Genomic DNA, 18,533 nt, shown 5'->3' on the forward strand with positions numbered 1-18,533 from the left:
CTTAACCATGACAGGAGTTTCATGTAGGAACCCACATACAAAGTACAATATTGAATTTTAATTAGAGCTTTCAAGACCTGAAGTGGAATGGATTCTTCTAACTTCCTCCTACCTTTTAATGTTCCTTTTTTCTTTGGAGACCAGACAGCGAAAGACATCGGTGCAGAGAGCACATAATGTCCTATGTCTTGAGGTTTTTATTACCTAGGTGCTGTAAATCTGTTTTGTGATAAGGACCGCAGCGACAAATTCAGATGAGCAGTTTGATCTCCCATGATGTGTGAAGAGATGAGGATCATCCTTATTTATACAGTGTCCTGATCCAAAAAAAAAATCTTTCTAATGATTTGCCAATGTCAGTCCCTTTCCACTGACTAAAGATGAACTGAATGCTGTTGTTATTTATTGTTTAGATTACCAAAGCGTCTAGGAGCCCTACTTATGGTCTAGCTCCAGAACCTCACTGTGTTTTACAAGCCCGGTACAAAAAAGTGAATCCCTGGAATCAAAGAATTTACAATCTGAGCGGAAGACGAGACGTTGATTATCTTGTTGTTCACTGCTGGAAGGTCAGAGGCCCTGTTGTAGTAGGCACTATATAAACAGAGTGCTAGATAGTCACTAATCCAGACTACGCATGTGGTGCGGGAAGGCTATAACAACCTGGGTGAACACTGCGACGGTAGCACACACCATGTTAGCTCCACGTGCTTTTGGGTGGAGTGTGAGAAAGGGTTAAGCAAAACAGAAAGATGAATGGAAGAAAAGGGGATTGAGGAGAACAGAGCAGGGGAGAAGATGATATGAGAAGCAGAAATGGAGTTAAGTTGTGATGAATAGACACTAGGCAGGTAAACAGATTAGGAAGGTACAAGGAAACGGTGAGGTAGTACTGGCCAGCTTAATGGGCCATGATGTATACTAGCAGTGGACATTTCCCTGCAACAATTGATGGCCAAGTGAGTGTTCAGTGTGCAAAATTTTCTATAAACTTAGGTCCCCAGTGGCCTGAGATCTTTTCAGATAAAAGAGTCAAGAAGAAATAACTTACTCTGCTTGTGCATTAGTTGGAACGTCAATTGCCTGTGAGGTATAGAAGGAACATACCTTTCTTATGAACATTTACATGGTTGAGAGCGGCAGTATGTTTCATATAAATTCCTGAAGAATCTTTTCAACCGTAAATGTTATTGCACCATTATTTTAATAAGAGAGTCTTATGTTTTGCCTCCTTGTAGTAAATGCCTTGTTCCAAATCTGTGAGAAATCAGGAAAATCATCCTAATCCTTGGTGGCACAATCTTTAACAAGGGATTTCTGAGATTCTCCCCACCGAAGGCATTACTAGGTAATGCAGTTAGCAGTGATAATGCACAGCTTTACTGCTATAAGAACACACACCCCAGTGTTAATATCACTTCTGAATAGATAAATCTCAAAGTGTGTGTCTTAAGTATACACCTTAGCTATTCATATTGCTGCACATCAGATGTGAAAGTAAAAATAAATGTGTGAAGCTCCAAACAGACTTAGATAGATTTCTGTAAATCTGAAAACCACATATCCATATAACCTATTATCCCAAATTCTGGCCATACATGAGTGTGTGTGTGTGCGCGTATAAAACACATACATATACAATATGTATATATACATGTATAAGTGTTTTACTGTTGACTCTCACATTTTTGTACAGGCAAGAAATCAAACTTTTTACCATTACAAATGACAAATAGGGAAGCCTGTACTAAAATATTTCTGCTACTGTTCTGCTTTCTACTTCTGTGATGTTCAGACAAAGGATGAAATAGTATAAACCAGTTAAATTTAGAGATTAAATGCAGTACTTCTAAAAAAATAAATGCGTTCAGACCCTACATTGTTTAGTTAGTGCCCAGAAAGCAGTATTCCATTGGGTTGAGAGGCAGGAGGAACATGCATGACTTTAAGGTGTGAGATTACTAGCATAATAACATTGTCGATAGGTGAAAAGTGTGATTGACTAAAGTTCAGCATTATAGATGCAAGAAGAAATAAACAATATAATCAGCAATGATAACCAATTTTTAAATTTTGTTTTAATAAATTTTGCTAAAGGTAATCTTAAAAATGAGGGAGACCATGTCAGTGCATTAATATTAAGCCTGGAAAACGGCTCTACAGGTCTTCAAAGCTCTGTGGGAGGAAGATTTTAAAACAGGCCCAGCTTAATAGCTCTGAAGCTTTAAGTATTGTATCTGTAAGATATCTGTAGCATTACCAGTGGTGGTCTTAGCTTCTGAACTTTATTCCAGTTTTGTCCTCTAGGAGTTCAGGTGCCACATCTGTTCAACAACATGTCATCCTTCCGGGGCTGATAATAAAAGGACTAATTGAAATGTTGGTAATTATAAATCCTTAAAGAAACTGTGTGCTACAAACTAGTGTGAAGACTCATTTCACATCCACTACTGAAAAGCCATCATTTGGTAATAACTTAAGGTCACTACTAAGTACAGCTGGATTCAAACTTGTGACCCAGAGGTGAAAAATATCAGTGCCCTAGGCTATTCATTCTCTCATGGAAGGAAGATTTACTGGATTGTTATTGTATGATAGATGTTGTTCATGTTAGTAGACTTGAATGATCAGATACATAGGGATGAAAGATGAGGCTACAACTGTTGATATTCATTATTTTATTCAGTATAAAGAGATGAAGAAAGACTTCCCCATTTCAAAAGTAACTGGAGACCTCTGGGGCTTTAATGCAAACACATTCAATAGAAATGGAGTTGCTATAGAGTTGTGTGTTGAAGTTCAATGACACTTTTAAGGGTTTCAAAATATCAAATCTTTATGCATGCTGGTAGGGATGTGTGTAGTATGCAGAGTGCAGAAAAGTGTGAAAATAGAATATTCAGACTAAGATACTATTATAAAGACATTTGTATGTCACAATCAAGAGAAAGCTGGATGAAGAACAGTTGGAGAAAGAAAAATGAGGGTTCTTCTAGAATTGGTTTCAAAGAAAAAAGATTCCAATTTTTTCCCAACATTTTTAAGCCCTTTGAATCTTGCTCTCTCAGCTGATCAGATTATTTTCTTTTAGATCTATGCTGAGAGTTTTGCATTTACTTTCAGATTGTGTAGTTGTTGAGAACACAGGGCCTGCCTTTTTTTCTCAGAGTAGTGAAGTGGAGTTTTAGCAATACAAGTAAAATGAGAATGAGGTCTGCACTGTGTAGTGATTTAAGCAGGGAGATAATATACTTTCTATATACCGAACAAAATATTTCTGATCTAAATTTTTTTTTTAAAACATATATAATGCTTTTTTTTACAAGGGACTGTGGTCCATATCTTTATCTGTTCTAACAAGCTGTGAGGATGTATGTTTTTGATATCAGTGTTTGTTTATTTTATTAGGTTTGTCAATAAATACCCTCCCCCTCAAGTATAAAGAAAAGACTATTTTGTGAATTCTAAACTTAAGGAATTAAGTCAAACACAGAGTTTCAAAAACTTTTTCCTTTGACCTTGGCTCCCTACTGGACAGCAACTTAATGTGGTAAACTTATGGTTATAACCTTGCATATAGCTTGAGGTAAATTGGAGTTCTCCAAATAAACAATAACATGATCGTTTAGTATTACAAGAATAATTTCTTGTCTTGATCTTACGATAAGAAAACTTTCTTAAAAGAAATATGCTTTTCTTGTCATGAAGTCTGTTTACTTTTTCCTTGTGATTTAAATGTAAAAGCAAGATTTATGACATGACTGTAAGATTATGTTGGACTGTTTACTCATTATTTCAGGCAAGACATAAAAAATAAGTCTCTTTTGTGCCTAAAACTGTTACCTTAACTGTTATCTAATCTATAAGGCTTTTGTTCAAGAAATGGTCATGTTAAATGCTTAAGTACAAAATGGACAAAGTTAGAGGAAGTAGCTGAATTTTTAAAAGCTATTACAATAGGTAATATTTGGAATGCTGTTCCAGGAAATCATGTTGGTCTTTAGGAAATTAGGGTCTTAGCTAGTAAAATTTTCCTTAGGGAATTATTTACATGTATTAAAAATACTATGTTTTTGAGGAAATAAGGATTTTTTTTTGGAAGTGAATCTGATATTTTTAAATAGGATATCGTAAAGGAATTGTGCTGAAAATGCTATCAAATCTTACAAAAGTACCAATAGATTAAAAAAATTGTCAGAAACTTGTAGTTTTGGCAGTGTAGAGTGTCTACTATTTGATGACTGGTTTTAAACTATTATTTTTCAGTTGGTTTAATTCAAATAAATTACCAGTAATGGGTATTTTGCCCCAAAATGACTGAACTTAAAAATAATAAATAATTACATCTTCTTTTAGCAGTACAGTGGTGTGTGTGGAATGTCCTTACTAAAAAGTTTTAGAAGGGGACATTCAGTCTACAGATGACTGAAAACTTGCCTTTTTTTAACAAAAGTTTTCAGCATGTGAATCTGTGTCTTCCATACGCTGAGCTTGGGCATTGTTGAACATTACTAGAATGCTTAGGGTGATCACTGTGCATCCTCTTGTGTTAGGGTGTGACTTCTTAAAAATATCTAACTGTGCCACGCTTTTTTTTTAAAAGTCTTAATCCAGCCAGCTTGGTTGCATGTTGATGGTGACCTCTCATTGCTGTTCAAACAGTACATTTAATTCTATAGTAAAATAATAATGATATGTTCTCCTTGGAATAGTTTGTCAGTAGAGAATAGAGAAACTGCGCTTACATGTGCATTTAATCTTGGCGACAAGTCAGAAGCCTCTGGAAAGTTGTTACTATTGGGGCAGAACTAATCATTCTGTGTGAAATTATATAAGGAGAATTAGCCCTGCTTCTACCTCATTTCCTCCTTACTGCTGTGGCAGTCAAGTCAGAAATCACAACTCCATCCTTATTTCTCTGTATCATATATTTTACTAGGCATCTCGTGTTGTGAGTTGGCTGTGAAAAAAAACCAAAAATGAGTTTTAATGTTACTGGTAGAATTCACTCTCTGTGATTACCCAATTTGATATCTGTTCCCTTTTTAGGTTTGGATTGGCTCATTCTTGTTGCCTTCCGTGTAGCTTTACTTTTGTTCCCCAGCAGAGGATGCGCAGTGCTTGGTGTTCCAGGTGTCATGCTTTGTATGCCAGAGAATTGTGTATCACAGACCAGCTTCTGTACTGCCTCTGGTCTTTGGGAAGAAGAGAGATATCAAAAGCGTGATGAAGACTGTAATGAGCAGAAATGTCATTTGTTGATTTGTCCTGACAGAAGTAGGGTAAACACATGCAGATAATAAAACTTGCTTCCATTTTAACATACAAATAGAAATGTAGGGCTGGGAGGTCATCTAGTTCATTTTACTGTGTTGAGGCAGGTTAAGTATTCTTGGACCATCCATGACAGATTTTTGTCTGTTTTTTCCCTTAAAAACTTACAGTGAAGGAGATCCCAGTCTTCCTAACTTGTTCCTATGCTGTTCTGTCCTTGTATGTAGGAAATTTTCCATGATCACTTAGATACTTTTTGCCGCAAATTAAACTTATTTGTCTTGCCCAAGGTGGAGAACAATTGTTCATTCTCTTTATTGCAGCCTTTCAGGTAGATGAAGAATGTTATTTTGCCCCTTGGCCTTCTCTTTTCTAAACAAAACAAGCAATTTCTTTAAATCTTACCTCATAGGTTATGTTTTCCAAACCTCTTACCACTCTTTTTGCTCTCCTTTGCATGCCCTCCTGTTTGTTTATATCTTTCTTAAACTATGCTACCCACAACTGGACACAGAACTGCATCTGAAGCCTTACCTAGTGAGATTTCTCCTGTGTGTTGCATGTAGCCTAGAAAGAAGGTATTTGTCTATAGCAACGGTATCAGATTTTTGACTCTCGTTCAATTTGCGATCCACTAAAACTCCTACTCCCTTTTCTGGGGTATTACAGTCTGACTGGATAAATATAAAATAGGGATTATATCTGTGGCTGTAGGGGACAGGATAAGTAATGGTCTTAAATTGCAAGAAGGGAAATGTAGGTTGACTACATGGAAGAACTTTTTAACTGTAAGCACTGGAGTAAATAGCCTAGAGAGGTGAAATCTCCATTTTTGGACATGTTTAAGAGCAAGGCAGATAGATATTTGGATCAGATGGTTTAGAAAGGGATTATCTTACCTTGAACAGGCAGTTGGACTAAATGACCTAGTCCTAAGGTATCTTTCAGGCCAACTTTTTGTGATTTCTCTCTGTTAACATGGTAAATTGCTCTTGTTTCTCAATTGCTCTTGTTTCTCTTCAATTTTATCTAGATGCTTTAGGCATTTATCTAGCTGCATTTAGGCATTTTATCAATATTGTTTTGAATGTGAATCCTGCCACTCTGAAGTGTTTGCAGTCTGTCCTAGTTTGGTGCCATCTGCTCATGAGCCGGGTTTTTGATTGTAGCTGTGTTGGTCTAAGGACATCGGCAGGCAAAGTTCTTTGAGTAGATGTGATATCTTTTATTAGATCAACTGAATAGTTGGAAAAAAGTTCTTAGCAAGCTTTTGGGTGCATTTACCTTTCTTCAGGCATGGGGACTCTGCTTTTCTGAGATTCCAAGAAATGAAAGAAGCTAAAAGTGTGGCAGGGTGTCAGTGAAAATGTAAATAGGCCCATGAGTGCACTCTCCCATTTTCTAACTCATTGGAGAAAATATAGAAAATATAATTAGGCTAAGGACAAAACCTTATGGGATTTTTTGCTTGAAATGTTCTTCCAGTTCGATGGCAGGCTTGATAATGTTCTATCAGTTGACCAGTAAACTTACTTTGAGTGCAGCTTTTCAACTGGGTGTGCACCTTATGGTGATTTAATTGCAATAATCTTTCTCCTGTTTACATATGAAATTGTCAAAAGTATTACTGAAGTGAAGATACATTTCATCTACTACTTTTCCTTTATGCGCTGGATCAGTTACTCTGTTAGAGAAGGAAATTTGATTGGTTTGACACAGTAGGTGCTTGACAGATCTGTTGTGGGTGTCACCTTATTACCTTATCCTCTAGACATGCTTGCAAATTGGTTGTTTAATAATTCATTCTAGTATCTTTTTATCTTGATGTTAAATGAGGTGGACTGATCTGTAATTTCTTTTTCCCTCTTTTTGAAGCTAGGTAGTATGTTTGCACTTCTTTAGCCAACTACAATGCCTCCTCCCTCCACCTCTTGACTCCCCACCCTTTCCCCCCCTGAGTTCTTGAACATAATTGTTAGTATTTGAGAGCTTGCTTTGGCTAGTAGGCTCAGATCTAAGGATGCCTTGATGCAGATGTAAGTCTCAGAAGTTTTAGGTATAGTTGCAGGTTCTTCACAAATACTGTGGATTCTCTGGAGGTGCAAACCATAACTCTCTTTGTCAACTAAATTGTCAGAGCTTGGTTTGCAAAACATATTTCTACAGCTCTATTGAACAACTCACTCCTTTATACCTCTGGATCCCTTGGATAAAGGGCTCTTAGAACTGATCTCACTGTCATAAGAGGGTTTAAGATTCAATTTATGGGCTCTCAGATCTGCAGGATGCCTCCCTTGAAGTATATCATAAACACGTCTATAGCCACAGGGTGTGTATTAAAATGCTCCGTGCCTTCTTGGATATCTGCCTCAAGGTGAAAGTTTGTATAGTTCTTACCATTGTAAGGAACTTGTTCTCTGGTCATGACAAAATATGTCAGCTTTGTCCACTTAAGGTTATTCTTCTAACAATGATCTTTAAGAAGACAAGAATTTTACTTTTGGGGACTCCATTCTTTTTACCTTAAAGTTGGTTCAGCTTTTGTATAGAGCTGCGTAGAGCTTATTGGAAGCAGCTTTGTTTCGAAGTAGAAAGAGCAGCATCAAGCAGACAAGACATTGTCTTCTGTAAATTGAGGCAGTTTTTCTTTTATTGCTTTGAATAAAAGAAAAGAAATTTGGGACCTTAACTATGGTACTGTAGGTTGAAGGTTTTTTCTCCTCTCTTCTTCATTTTGGAAAATCTTTGAGGTGATGTTGATTTTTATCTTGGATTGAATTATAGAGATAATTGAAGGAGGGTATTCCATAAAATGCTATTCTGTCTAAACCTCTTCTGTCAACCCATTTCAGAGATCCCCTTTTCAAAAACTGGTGAAAGACAAAGCCTGTCATGGCTTCTTCTAAATGTTTTGAAACCTGACAGGGCAAAGTATTTGAATCTCCACTACCTTATTCTCACACATTTTATTAAAATGTAAGTAGACTGAACAAGTACATAAACCCCCCCAAATTCTATAATGTATTACATTTTTCATTTGTACAAAATGTTGGTGACAGTTTTTAATTACATGCTCCTGTATTATTTTTCTATAGAATACTTTGGTCATTCAGGACAGAATTAATAGTTTAGAATGGCTCTAGATGGGGTTTCTTAAATTACTGGACAATCTAGAGGTTAGAATAGTTCTGTAAATTTTCCTAACCTTTTTCGGATATATCTGTTGTTGTTCTGTAGACGTCCTCATATCTGAAAATGTTAGAACATATTCCTTCAGCTCCAGATCAGTCTCTTCAGCCTGCTTGAGGAATGTCTTCTTACCTAGAATTCAAGTCTTGTCTTTTATGCAGGATTACTACACTTAGGTGAGGTGTTTGGGACTGCAGTTTATGAAGATTTAATTCAGTGAGGGCCAACTTTTCTGGCAGGTGTGCCACAATTTAAGCCCTGTGCCCTCCCCACGGTGCCACCTCAATTTCCTTCCTCTGCTGCTGTGGTTCTGCTTCCTGTCCCCTCCCAAGTCTGCTATGTGCCACACAGGCTGCCCATGCTGCATGTGGATGGCAGGGATCCACCTCTACTTTAGTTCATCATTGCCAGATGCATCTGTAGTGGAGGTCGCTGGTGATATTTAAGGAAAATTAAGTATAACTTATTCCTGGTAAGCAACTTTATTTTAAAAGTACTTCAGTTCTTTTAGTATGTATGTCTAGGCATCGGAGTAGGTATCCATGTAGCTTTACTGTATGAGCTTGGTTTCTTGTCTGCTTAGTAATGTCTGTCATGACTGTGCATGCGTCTTATGCTTCTTTGTGATCCCCAACAGGACATAAAAGGCAAAGAAACTGCAGCTTTCCTTCAGTTTCTTCTCTCCACTTATGACAGCAAACGAAGCTGGTGAGTATTCAATCCATACTTCTCTTAAATTATTTTTAGTTGTGTGAAGAAATATCTCTCTCTCTGTCTTTGGAGTTTCTCCTATGCCTCCTTCCCTCTGTCCCCACCCCCCACTTTGTGCACCTGTAGAGCAGTGAGGCATTACGTGAAGAACTCAAAATCTACTGAGTTTAAACTCTGGCTGCAATGCAGTGGTCTCATGACATGAGTCAGTGGGTGTGGCAAATGCACATTTTGCTTGGGAAGTTGTATCCTTGAGTATATTTTAGGCCTTTCTTTCTCCTCCTGTTTCCCTAAAGATGAGGGTGGGGACTCAGATTATACCCGGTAGAACAATGTTGCATCCATTTCTTTAGAAAAGAGAGCAATCAAGTTGCAGTTTAGGAGGTTTTCCATAATAAGACCCCTGTTGGGGAAATGGGCATCTTTAGCCTAGTTCCAACAAGGAAAAGAAATAACGTATGGGATCCTATGACCCCAGCTGACTTCCTGCCCTCTGGGCGGGGGGCTGGACTCGATGATCTTCTGAGGTCCCTTCCAGCCCTAATGTCTATGAAATCTATGAAACCCAAAAATGCTGCCAAGAGCAACAGTACTATAGTACTATAGGATCTTTAGGAGAGACTATGGTACTAGCGGCCTCCATTGACAGACTTGGCACTCTAAGATGAGTGAATGCTGAGCTGCAGATTCGCATTGAGCATAAGCACAATTTTGAGACTGCAAAGATTGTCCCACAAGATGGATTCTGTCATTCAAGAGGGAGAACATTTAAGTTCTGATCAGCATTATGGATTTAGAATAAAACTTAACTGTGAAGAAGGTGCATGAGACTTATGCCAATGGTAACCTTGATACTTAGACTTACCCTGGTGCCAGTGGTTGCTCAGTGAGCAACTTGTTGTACTTTAAGGAACTGGCATACGGTCCCAACATGAACTGACCATGAAGGCTCTGGTACCAGACTTGCATCCAAAACCACTGTTATTCCCAGATATGTGCTTTTTCTTGCTACCTCCCAGCTATTTTTTCTATTTATCTAAGTTCTGAAAGGGACCTCAGAATGATTTGTGGACATTGTCAGTGCCAGGTACATGACTGCATTTGACCAGTCCATTGTTGCAGTCTTACTGGAATATCACCCTTCCATGTTGTCGAGGAATGCATCACTTGACATCTATTGTGAAAGAGGAGGTGGTTTTGGTCACTAATGGTTTTACTAGACAGACCTTCCATGCCTGAATTAGAGGAAGCCCCTTGCGATATGGTAGAATGGCTTTGGGGGTACTCCCAACTACCTCCATGCAAAAGTCTTCATATTCTCTTTAGGCAGCCAAGCCAGCAGTTGTGTTGGCTGCAGTTGATTTGGAAGACTTTGTAACAGTTCCTGGAGATAAGGCAAATGTTCCTGCTAAATCCAAGATAAGGTGTGATGTACTTCCTGAGTGATGTCTTTTGGGATTCCAGAAGAAATTCAGGTGCTGATAGCAGACTTATCTCTGTTACACCCTCATAAAGGTTCATTTCCAGGGGTGGCCATGATGCCTGGAGACCCCCTCAGCCCTTGCCTTCTGGGCCTGCTTTGGGTGATCTCCCCTTCATCTCATCTGCCACACCTTGATTAAATGATACCTATAGGAAAGAGAAGCTATTCCAGGATTCCCCAAGTCAAATCTCCTCTCATGAACACGGGTGTCCGTGCTCATTGCCTTAAGGGATAATAACATGGCTCTGACTGCTCCTTACACTACACACATGCGTCACAGATGATACTCATTCCAGCTAAGATGCATCCCTCCTGGGCTATAGGCTCTCAGCCCCAGTCCTTGCCCCTCTTGGGCTATGGGCCTATTGGACCCCTCTGCCTCCAGTTGTGACCCCCATTGTTTGGCCTCAGGGCCCTTTCTCTCTGGGCCCTGTCCCTGCTCCTAGGCCAGTCAAGATTCTGGAGCTCCCATGGCCCTGCTAGTCTCTGTCTGTTGTCCTCCTCGGCCTTTGGCCAATTTCTGAGTCCTAGAACTGCTCCTGGGTCAGTGGGATCTTTGGGCTCTGTGGCTCTGCTGACACTTGCCCCCTTCTAGGCTATAACTCTCCGGGCCCTCTGGCCACTTTCTCTTCTGAGCCAGCTGGGACCTCCTTAATTCCCCTTAGTCCTTTCCACAAGCCACCAGTACTGCTTACCCTCAGTTCAGATGTTACCCAGGAACTCCTCTTCCCATAGTGCTCAGGACTAGACTGTCTGACTAGCTCAGGCCCTGGGCTTATATGCTTCAAGCCCCAGCCCCCTAACTGTCCCTGCCACATCTGTAAATTGCCTCTCTTGCAGCCTTGTTCATTCTTAAAATGACAGGCATACTAAGTGCCCTTGTCACCAAGGGCTTGGATGGATGGGTGGGTGAAACTGGGTGGATGAAACTTTCTCTTTTTTTTTTTCTTTCTCAGGGATTTGAGGGTGATGCTAAAATCACGGGGAGCTGTGCTCTGGCTTTGTGCTATAATCCTTCTACTAGCCAGTCTCCAGCCTGAAAACTCTTCTAAAAAGGAATCCCTTTATACCAAATGTGATGCACCTTGACTCCAGATGTGGCCAGGGCTGCCTTTGAGAGACACTTCCGGAGTGTCTCTATGCATTCAGGGTTATTTTTGTGCCCCGACCTGGTTGACCACTGAGAACCAGTGGCAAACTCCTTGGCAGGTGGTGCCTCAGTCTTACCCCTCTGATACATTGCAAGTCCTGGAGGAGATGGGATTTTGCCAGCTAAAAGAGTCACACCCTTGTCAGGCCATGTGCACAGGAAAAAATGGATCCTCCCTTCCAGACAAGATGTTTGTCTGGATGGTCAGATGCTCTTAAATCACAGTTGTCACTGACAATAAGCAAGTTATAAAAGTGTGCCTGTTTTCCTTGAAGCTTTCACTGAATTCAGATTCAAGTGGAAGGTGGACTGAAGTAAAGTTTACAGTACTTTTACATAGAAAAGTACATATGGTACTTTTACATAGAAAATTTAGTGATATAGAACTTCTCTTTCCCCAAACTACTGCTTTCTAACAGTTCCTGACTTGGAGTGACAACAGGAAATCTGAATACCACAGAATGCTAATAATATATTTGAAAGATAAGCAGTCTGATAATACTTTAAAGGTTTAAAATATTTTTCTTTCATCTTTGAGTTATTCAAATGTTTAATGTTTCATAGATTTCATAGACATTAGGGCTGGAAGGGATCTCAGAAGATCATCGAGTCCACCCCCCCGCCCAAAGGGCAGGAAGTCAGCTGGGGTCATAGAATCCCAGCAAGATAAGCATCCAATTTGCTCTTGAAGGTGTTCAATGTAGGTGCTTAAACCACCTCCGATGGCAGGTTGTTCCAGACCTTGGGGGCTTGGACAGTAAAGAAATTCTTCCTTATGTCCAGCCTGAAATGGTCTTGCAGTAGTTTATGACTGTTTGACCTCATCATCCCTTGGGACACTCTGGTGAATAAATGTTCCCCCAGATACTGGTGGTCACCCCTGATAAACTTGTAGGTGGTCATCAGATCACCCCTGAGGCTGCGCTTTTCCAGGCTGAAGAGCCCCATGGCTCTCAGCCTGTCATCGTAAGGTCTGTTTTCCTGACCTGTGATCATGCGTGTGGCTCTTCTCTGGACTCTCTCAAGCTTCTCCATATCCTTTTTGAATTGTGGAGCCCAAAACTGGGCGCAGTACTCCAGCTGCAGCCTCACCAAGGCCGAATACAAGGGGAGAATGACGTCCCAGGATTTGCTTGAGAAGCATCTATGGATGCCAGCCAGCGTTTTGGTTGCTTTACTAGCTGCAGCATCGCATTGCAGGCTCATGTTCATCTTGTGGTCAGTGATGAACCCAAGTCTCTTTCTTCCATAGTGCTAGCCAGTGTAGCACTGCCGAGCCTCTAAGGCTGCTGCAGGTTTTTCTTCCCAAGGTGGAGAACCTTGCATTTTTCGGCGTTGAACACCATCAGGTTCTCATCCGTCCATTTGCTGAGTCTGTTCAGGTCAGCCTGGATCACCCGCCTGTCTTCTGGTGTGGATGCTTTGCCCTGAAGTTTGGTGTCATCGGCGAACTTGGCCAGTCCGCTTCTTACTCCAATGTCCACATCATTAATGAAGATGTTGAACAATATGGGTCCAAGGACAGAGCCTTGGGGGCCCCACTGGTCACAGGAAACCATCATGATTGACCTTCATCAATTACTACCCTCTGGGTCCAACCACGGAGCCAGTTTCCCAGCCAGTGGATCGTGGTGTACCCAAGGCCACAATTGGCCAGTTTCACCAAGAGGTGATCATGGGATACCAGATCAAAGGCTTTTTTGAAGTCAAGATATATGACATCAATCTCTTCTCCCTTGTCCAGGTGATAGGTCATTTGGTCATAAAAGGAAATGAGATTGGTCAAGCAAGACCTACCCGCAACAAACCTGTGTTAGTTATCCCTCAGGATGTTGGCGTCAGCCAGTACATTAGGGGTGGCCTCTTTAATAAACTTTTCTAAGATCTTCCCCGGGATAGAAGTCAGGCTGATGGGCCTATAGTTAGCCAGATCCACTTTCCTCCCTTTCATGAAGATAGGTACCACATTGGCCTTCTTCTAGTCTTTGGGCAGTATACCAGAGTGCCAGGAGTGCATAGAGACTGGGCTATGATGCTCACCAGCTCCTTTAGTACCCTGGGGTGTAGATTGTCAGGGTCAGCTGACTTGAAGGTATCCAGCCTCTCAAGGTGTTTCTTCATGAGGTCAGCATTAATGGAGGGCAGGGGATTTCCCTCACCCAGACCTCCCTGTTCTGTAGTGGCCACGGGCGTCCCATGGGACTGATGAAAGACCAATGCAAAGTACCCTTTTAATAGGTTGGCTTTTTCCTGGGTGTCAGTTGCCCCATCTGGTTCAGCAGGGGTCCAGTGTTGCCCTTGATTTTCCTCTGGCTCCCCACGTATCTGAAAAAGGACTTTTTCTTGTCCTTGATGCTCAAAGTTAGTTGGAGTTCAGTTGCAGCCTTGGCTTTCCTGGTTTGCTCCCTGCAGGACCAGACCAGTGCCGAATAATTCTCCTTGGAGGTGAATCCCATCTTTCATCTTTTGTAGGCCTTTCTTTTTAGCCTCAGGAGGTCTGCTAGATCCCTGGAGAGCCAGGGGGCTGCTGTGCCCTCTTGCTGCCTTTCTTCTGAGAGGGAATAGAATTCGCTTGTGCTAATTGTGTTAATTTAGTGCATGCGTTTTATTTATTTTTATTCATCATATAGTAACACCATTCTTGGGATGTTCTCAAAGTAATAAAATCTTTCAGTATAGTTTATCCTAAAACTAATATTATTTGACTTTTTAATGGAGAATTTAAAAACTTGAAGTTTGAAAGTGTAGCAAATTGGTTTTATTCAAAATGCAACATAGAATCTATAGCTTGGCTATTTACAAGTGTTAATATGATATTTATGCATTTCTCAGTCTGATACCATGTGGCTAATTTTTGGTGTAGCCGTTAAAATAAATAACAAATAAAAGGAAACATTACACTAATAAACAAGAGATGGCTGGATGTGGCTCCGCTAACTGAGACAAGTTACTTAATCTATCTTCAGTGTTTCTTAGCAACACAAAGTATTCTTACTCAGAGTGCTTTAACAGACCTTTTTCTTCAGATATATTTTTCTTCTAGTATAGCTTTGGTAGTATTTTTTATGACCTGAAGTTCGTCCATGTGTCCAGAAGCTCCCAGTACTTTTCCATTGCCTCCAATGATCAAGTGATCGTACATTCATGGTTTCAACTTAATAACACACAAGTTGACTAGAGATTTGTTTCACGTCAGATTTTCCAAAGGGTTCTGGGAAATTATTTGCTGTTCTGTATAGCAAAGCTAAAAGTTATTGAAAATGTGTTACAGTTTCATAATAAAACGAGTGAGAAAATCATTGGCTTGGGAGCTAACTAAATATTTTCTGATAGCCTTAGCCTCCAGGGGGATACTTGGATCACTTGTAATAAAGGGATATCTTTGCTATCTTTTGGTGAATTGACTAGTATTCTGCTTAGGTCATAATTTGTGAAAATGCTGGCTGCATGCAGAATGTTACACTATCAAATTGTATGTAAGTATTGTGTTAAGATGCAGCTAACATTTTCATTGTTTATTTCATGAATTGTTAATACACCATTTGTCCTCTGAGTGTGTCTTCTAATAATTCAGACTCTAGATATATCCTAGGAGCCTTTCTCCATTTTTTTTTTTTTTTTCCCCTTCCCATTTTCTAATTCTGATCTGTGTACTTTTAGATCACCGAGGAAGTTTTTGCTGAGGAAATTCAGTTTGCTTAAGGAACGCCTTCAGGTACATAACAATTGTGCTTGAATATTGGGGGCATACTTGACTTTATTCTACAAGATTGCATATGCAGCTTTGCTACTGGAAGTAAATTACACTTCTGTAATTGTGTAATGTTTAACAACTCAGTTTCTCTAAATGTCTGGCTCAGAGACAAAAACTTCTGGATATCTTAATCTGAAAGTTCTTATCAGGTACTAAATGATTGCAAAATTTTGTAGTGAGATAATTTGAGTGGCATAACCTGAAAAATCACTCTTATGTGTATACAGAAATCATGAATTGTGCCAAAAAATGTAGAAAATGTCAACTTGGTTCATCTCCTTTGTTCAAGGAATGACATAGTGAAACTAACACTGTGGTTCTAGCTGTGATATCAGCCTTTTTAATTAGTGAATGTAGATGCACATGTGCTGCCTTTGTGCACAAGGCAACATGTATGTATTTAATAAAATAGGAGAGAGGTGTTGAGTGGTCTGAAGACTTTATCAACTGATCTTTTGAGATTCTCATTATCTATGGATAATTAAGCCACAAGGTGATTGTTGGGTATCTCAAGTTATTGTGATATTGAAGTCTGTGTGTTGCACCATGGTGTTATTCTGTGTATGAGCTGTAAATTAGAACTTGGTCCAGCACATCCCTCTAGGACAGGGGTTGGCAGTCTTGCTACTGCAGGTCACTGCTTGTGATGGAACTCTGTTTCAGGCCATTAATTTCTGCCCCCTGAATTGAAGTACCTAAGCTGCCTGTATTTACTTTTGCCACTGAATTTAAATGGAAAGGGTTAAATTCTGTGGCATCAGTGCAATAGGAACAGAACAGGGAGATCTGGGCAGTCAGCTGAGGCTGTGGAGGGAATAGATGGAACTAAGCAGGGGGTAGGATCCTGGGGACACCCCTTCTGCTGCCCAGGCTTATTGTGCTGTCATCCCTTGGAATTGCTGCAGGCCAGATCCACACTCTTCATGGGCTGTATTTGGCCTTCAAGCCATAGATTGCTGACCTATGCAGTCTAAGACACCAGTTTTGTGCATGTCTCTTGCTAGGTCCTGTGCACTTCTGGGTAGAGTCTAGTCATAGATTCATAGATGGTAGGGTTGGAAGAGACCTCAGTAGATCATTGAGTCCGACCCCCCGCATAGGCAGGAAAGAGTGCTGGGTTCAGATGACCCCAGCCAGATGCTCATCCAACCTTCTCTTGAAGACCCTTAGGATAGGGCTGAGCACCACCTCTCTTGGGAGCCCATTCCAGATTTTGGCCATTCTAACTGTGAAGAAGTTCCTCCAAATGTCCAGTCTAAATCTGTTCTCTGCTAGCTTATGGCCATTATTTCTTGTGACCCCCAGGGGTGCCTTGTTGAGTAGAGCTTCACCAATTCCCTTCTGCGCCCCCATGATGAATTTATAGGCAGCCACAAGGTTGCCTCTCAGCCTTCTCTTGTGGAGGCTGAATAAGTCCAGGTGCCCTAGTCTCTCCTGGTAGGGCTTGGCCTGCAAGCCCTTAACCATATGAGTGGCCCTTCTCTGGACCCTCTCCAGGTTATCCACATCCCTCTTGAAGTGTGGCGCCCAAAACTGCACACAGTATTCCAGCTGGGGTCTGACCAGTGCCCGATAGAGGGGAAGTATCACCTCCTTGGTTCTGTTTGTCATGCATCTGCTGATGCATGATAAAGTGCAGTTAGCTTTCTGATGACTTTGTCACACTAACGACTCACATTCATCTTGGAGTCCACTAGGACTCCAGGATCCCTTTCCGCTTCTGCGCTACCAAGCAGATCATTTCCTAGGCAGGTGTGCTGGACATTTTTCCTCCCTAGGTGCAGCACTTTGCATTTCTCCTTGTTAAATTGCATTCTATTGTTTTCTGCCCATTTGTCCAACCTGTCCAGGTCTGCCTGTAGTTGTTCCCTGCCCTCTGGTATGTCTGCTTCTCCCCACAGTTTTATATCATCCACAGACTTGGACAGAGTACACTTCACTCCCTCGTCCAGGTCACTGATGAAGACATTGAAGAGTATTGGTCCAAGTACTGAGCCCTGTGGGACCTCGCTGCCCATGCCCTTCCATGTAGATACTGACCCATCCACTACCATTCTCTGGGTATGACTCTGTAGCCAATTTGCCACCCAACAGACTGTGTAATCATCCAAGTCACAGCTGCTTAACTTGTTCACCAGTATGGAGTGGGGTACCATATCAAAGGCCTTCCTGAAGTCTAAGTAAACAATGTCAACCCCTACTGCTGCGTCCAGGTGTTTTGTAACCTGGTCATAAAAAGAGACTAGATTAGTCAGATATGATCTACCTGCTATGAACCCGTGCTGGTTTCCCCTCAGCATAATTTTTCCTGCTGCGCTCTCACATATATGAGCCTTAACAATCTTTTCAAACACTTTGCCAAGGATCCTCCTTCCTCCCCTTCTTGAAAATAGGGACCACACTGGCCCTTTTCCAGTCCTCTGGGACCTGGCCCATGCACCATAAGTGCTCAAATATTCTTGCCAGTGGCTGTGCAATGACATCAGCCAGTGCCTTCAGTACCCTCGGATGGAGCTCATCCGGGCCTGCCGACTTAAACTCATCCAGTTCTTCCAAGTGACTCTGCAACATCTCAGGGTCAATGCTTGGTAGTCTGGCACCCTGCTGTTGCCTCTCTACAATCCCACTGTGAGACCTGTCTTGCCCCTTGTTTAGGAACACTGAGGCAAAGAACTTATTGGGGAGTTCAGCCTTGCCCCCCTGTCTGTCACCAATTGCTTTTGCCCATTTAGTAGTGGTCCTATTCTTCCCTGGGCCTTCCTTTTACTCCCTATGTATCTGAAAAACAATTTTTTGTTATCCTTAACGTGGGATGCCATCCTCAGCTCCATGGTAGCTTTGGCCTTTCTAACTGCCTCCCTACAGCTGTGAGCTGAGGAGGTATACTCCTTTTTAGTAATCTCTCCCTGTTTCCACTGCTTATATGCCTCCCTTTTTGCTCTTAGGCTGCTCTGGATTTCTCTGGTCAGCCA

At 41.1% G+C, this 18,533-nt stretch overlaps 1 protein-coding gene across 6 annotated transcripts in view; it reads left to right on the plus strand.

Moving 5' to 3' along the window:
* The window catches only part of QTMAN (queuosine-tRNA mannosyltransferase), a 298,926-nt gene that overhangs the window by 1,131 nt on the left and 279,262 nt on the right, over window positions 1-18,533 (plus strand). For 5 of the 6 annotated variants that reach the window (XM_090045821.1, XM_090045822.1, XM_090045816.1 and 2 more), the window contains exons 2-3: window positions 9,101-9,171; window positions 15,468-15,522. The gene's annotated coding sequence lies outside the window, so the exon portion shown is untranslated. Of the gene's footprint in view, window positions 1-461; window positions 570-9,100; window positions 9,172-15,467; window positions 15,523-18,533 lie in introns of those variants that run through there. The other variant, XM_090045818.1, reaches the window with a different exon arrangement.

This window comes from Crocodylus siamensis, chromosome 4 (assembly GCF_052110815.1).
Source record: "Crocodylus siamensis isolate JL-2025a chromosome 4, ASM5211081v1, whole genome shotgun sequence".
Taxonomy (NCBI): Eukaryota; Metazoa; Chordata; order Crocodylia; family Crocodylidae; genus Crocodylus; species Crocodylus siamensis.